Source organism: Otolemur garnettii, unplaced genomic scaffold (genome assembly GCF_000181295.1).
Source record: "Otolemur garnettii isolate 467f Iridium unplaced genomic scaffold, OtoGar3 scaffold00001, whole genome shotgun sequence".
Taxonomy (NCBI): Eukaryota; Metazoa; Chordata; class Mammalia; order Primates; family Galagidae; genus Otolemur; species Otolemur garnettii.
The window spans coordinates 46,046,206-46,050,809 of NW_003852396.1; the positions used below are offsets into that span (position 1 = coordinate 46,046,206).

At 39.7% G+C, this 4,604-nt stretch overlaps 1 protein-coding gene across 2 annotated transcripts in view; it reads left to right on the top strand.

Moving 5' to 3' along the window:
• The window catches only part of NUCB2 (nucleobindin 2), a 48,412-nt gene that overhangs the window by 4,509 nt on the left and 39,299 nt on the right, over nt 1–4,604 (top strand). For both annotated transcript variants that reach the window (XM_003781142.3, XM_023518029.1), the window contains exon 2: nt 2,154–2,308. The gene's annotated coding sequence lies outside the window, so the exon portion shown is untranslated. The remainder of the gene's footprint in view (nt 1–2,153; nt 2,309–4,604) is intronic.

A 4,604-nucleotide genomic window follows, 5' to 3' on the forward strand; every position in this document is an offset into this window, starting at 1 on the left:
CCTCCAGCTCCTGGGCTCAAGCGAGTCTCCTGCCTCCGCCTCCCAAGTAGCTGGGACCACAGGCGCCCGCCACAGCGCCCGGCTATTTTTTGGTTGCAGCCGTCATTGTTGTTTGGCGGGTCCGGGCTGGGGATTCGAACCCGCCACCTTAGGTGTACGTCCGCCTTAGCCGGTTGAGCTATAGGCGTCGAGCCTAGTTCAGTTTTATAGGTAGGAAAATCAGGACTGAGAGGGGCAAGTAGCGTGCAAATAAATGAGAAAAGAGAGGATTCAATCTGCCATTTATTTTTTTACCATGTTGTGTTAATAAAAATCTATACCTTTCCCATGTGCATGATCACTGTCCTGCAGATATGATTTTGTGTTAAATATACTACATAAAAAAGAAATGTGTGTTCTTAAAACTCAAAAATATTTGCTCATTTCATTGATAGACTATTTAGAAATAATTGATTATGTTCACCACCGAATTTGCATTTGCACTGCCTGGTACTTTAGTTTATGTAGTAGAGTTTCAAAAAAGAATTTGAGATGTTTCCTCTCATTGCTGATCTCAGTGACAGTCTGGGACCAAGATTAATTTTCAAAAAGTGGTAGTAAAAAAATATTCTAGTTAAATATTTGTTAGGGTGGAAAGCTGAATTGGTGCTCCACATAGGACGAGAAAAGAATTTCTTTAGGCCAAGATTAGGATATAAAAGTATAAGTTTATATAGCTGGGCATGGTGGCTCATGTCTGTAGTCCTAGCACTCTGGGAAGCTGACGTGTGTGGATTGCTTGAGCTTGGGAATTCAAGACCAGCCTGAGTAAGAGCAAGACCCAGTCTCTACTTTTTTTGAGACAGAGTCTCACTTTGTTACCCCCGGTAGATTGCAATGGAATCATAGCTCACAGCAACCTCTAACTCTTCGGCTCAAGCAATTCTCTTGCCTCACCCTCTCAAGTAGGTGGGACTACAGGCATCTGCCAAAATACCCCGTTATTTTTAGAGATGGGGGTCTCTGTCTAGCTCAGAGCCGGTCTCAAACTGGTGAGCTCAGGAGATCCTCCTGCCTCTGCCTCCCAGAGTGCTGAGATTACAGGTATGAGCCACCTCACCCAGCCAAGACCTGGTTTCTACCTATAGTAAAAAACTAGCTATGTGTTGTGGCAGGCACCTGTAGTGCCAGTTACTTGGGCAGCTGAGGCAAGAGGATCGCTTGAGCCCAAGAATTTTAGGTTGCAATGAGCTATGATGCCATGATCCTCAATGCAGGGCAACAGAGTGAGACTCTGTCTTACCACCCCCCCCCAAAAAAAAACAAAGAAAAGAAAAACAAGTTTGTTTTATATTTTAGAGGGAAAGAAAGAGAAAAGGAGAGAGAAATAGCATGGCATCTCAAAGAAAGAAGATTAGTCTGCCAGCCCCTGAGGCCAAGGGACCAGCTAAATTTAAGGGGGACCAAAAAAGTAACTGCAACCAAATTTACAAGGTATTACGAAAACTGGCCCATCTGCTTTTCCTCTCCGGAAGGAGGACGACATATCCCATTGTTGGTACTGGACTTTCAGAAACTACTTGAGGCTTAAAGGAACAAATTCTAAAGACAAAGGAGTTGGTGGTGACTGTAAAGAGAAGAATTTACATTTCCTTTTGGTCTGCTGAGCTCTTCAGTAGTTTGTGAAAAATCCACAGGGATGGGGGAGGAGCTGCTAGCAAGAGAAGGAAAGGAGGCAGAGAGATTTTAGTCCATATTGACAAACTCTGAGTTAATAATTTTTCTATTATTTCACCGTAAAGACCGACCATCCTTGTAATTTAACAGGAAAAATTACCTTCTATCTTTAAGTCTTCTTACTGAGAAAAATAAACTATCAGTCTGAATTCCTCTTATTGAAGAAGAGAGCAATGTGGTAAAACTTGAGCAAAATAAATCAGTACTTTGTTTATTCTAGTCTTTGATTCTGTTTATTTCATGTATTCTCCCTGTCCTCCCCATAGGAATATGGTATAATTTAGTCTCTTTCCACATCATAAAAATTTGATATTTTTTCTTTTCATAGTATGTGACAAATGGATACACTGTCTTATGCCGTTTAACACTATAATAAGGCTAAATTTATGTTTATATTTAATGTGTCTTTTACTTCTTTCTCCCCCCTTCCCCTTTAGAATCTGTTGGGAGTCAGTTTTTTGTGAAGAACATTGGGCTAGGAACCAAAACTCACCTCTTTGCCAATTTGATATTGTGCAAGTTCTCTTAACCTCTGTGGATCTCAGTTACTTCATCTGTACAAAGGAGATAAAACTTATTTACTGGTCTGAAGGTAAGTGCTCAGTTAAAATTCGCATTTGGTTCCTAAAAGCCCACCACCACTATTACCACTAACAAAACACAAAAAAGGAAAAGGCAAAAAGATGGTGGCTTAAACACAATATTTGTTTTCTTACATAAAATCATACTTGAAATAGATGATCTAGGGTAGGTATAGTGGTTTCATGAAATCAGAGACCTAAACTGCTTTCTTTTGTTTGATCTGCTATTCCTAAGCTGTTGCGTGGTTCTCACAGTCCAAAATAGCTGTCAGAACTGTAGCCATCACGGCCAAGTCCCAGGCAGCAAGGTACAGGCAAAGAAGGTAAGGAGGCTTCCTGAACCAACACTCAAGTTATAAGAAAGCAAGGAAACGTAGCTGGATGTATGGCTGCCCTCAATAAAATTGGGCTTTGTGTTACACAGGAGGAAGGGAAGATTTGGATGTCAGCAGGCAAGTAGAAGTCTCTGCCATAGTATGGATCTTTTTCTCTTTCATCTGTGAAATAACCTATGATAATCACTCATACGAGCTTCAGTAATCTGCTGTAGCACAGCTTTGACTACAGAAGGAAATAACCTTCATTTAATAAATTGTGTTTCTGTTTTTACTTTTATCCCTTAATTCATTATAGAAGGCTTTCTGTCTTGTCTGGGAATTTGTTTGGTTATTTTTTAAAATTACCTATAAATGCTTTATAGATGTTTGCTGTGCAATTTATGGTTGTGTTAATACGCACTAACATTTATTGAGCTACTTACTGTAAGCAAGGCATTAAAATGACAGATAAGTTATCCCATGGGTATCACATAACTAATCATCAGGAAGTAAATTTATGTTGAAAATACGTATAATCCATCTCAAGATACATTTAAGTTTAGTATGGTCACATGAGGCTCACTTTTGCATTCCCTGCTAGTTCAAAAGTAGATGGTTTTTTTTTTAACCACTTAACTTTTACTTGTCTTGAGATTTCCTCTTACTATTAACTCTTGCTTAACTCTTATTTCTTTCCAGACTTTTCTTTATGAATATTATGTAAATATACCCTATACTTGTCATGTGTAATGATTCAATTGTCACTATTTCTATTACAAAAGTGAATTGAAACATGAGGTCTGGCAGTTCACAAACTCATCCTAGAAAAAATGCTACGTACCTCATTACTGAATATCACTACGGTCATCTTCAAAGTACTCCCCTTGGAAGCTATGTACTGACCAGTGCCTAGGAACTCTTTTTCTGGAATGGCCATCAAAGCTGGTGTCGTATTGTCCTTGATGACTCTGATGTTATCCAAGTGTCTTCTTCCAACATTTCCCTTATTTTTGGGTAAAGAAAATAAGTCATTGTGGGCCCCATCAGGTGAGTAGGGAGGGTGTGGCAGTTCAGATGTTTATTTACTGACTAAAACTTCCTCACAGACCCTGCTGTGTGAGCTGGTGCATTGTCATCATGCAAGAGCCATGAGTTGCTGGCCAAGATTTTCAGTTAAGATTTTTCTCTTTCTCTATTAATGTTTACTTGGTCAAATGATGCTTCTCACAGTCTGTTGATAATTTTGACATACAATTCAGCAAATTTTTGCACTGTTTCTGTCAGTTCTCATGATTGGCTGCCCTGACCTCTCTTCATCAGTGATGCTTTTTCTCCCCTCAGAAAAATGATTACTCCATTTATCCACTGCCATTTTCTTCATGGCATTACGCTCATAAGCTTGGACTAACATGTGCCCAATTTCACTTCCACTCTTGCTAAGTTTAACAGGAAAATTACAAGTGTTTTTTCATTGCTCTAATTCAAGCTCCCAAATTCTCACGAGGGCACACAAAACATGCAAAACAATAATGAACGCCACTTGGCAAGACACTGCCTCACGTTGACATGAACACAGTTGTAAGACACTGAGGTTATGAAACCTGACCGAGTTGTTCATGTAGTGCTGCCAGTGTAAGGGCATGATGGCAAGTTCATGAACTAGATTGTCGGATCTTGAAAAAAGCTTTGTTATCAGGTTTCTGTGCTTGTCCCAGCAGCATAGCAGAATGAAGAATAATGACATGCAACTTGACAAAAAGAAAGAGAAGTTTATTAATTTGCTGGTAAAAGATGGTGGCAGACTTGAATCTTTTTATTTTATTTTATGTTATTTATTTTTCTTCTTCTTCTTCTTCTTTTTTTTTTTTTTTTGAGATGGAGCCTCAAGCCGTCGCCTGGGTAGAGTGCCATGGCATCACAGCTCACAGCAACCTCCAACTCCTGGGCTCAAGCGAGTCTCCTGCCTCTGCCTCCCAAGTAGCTGGGACCA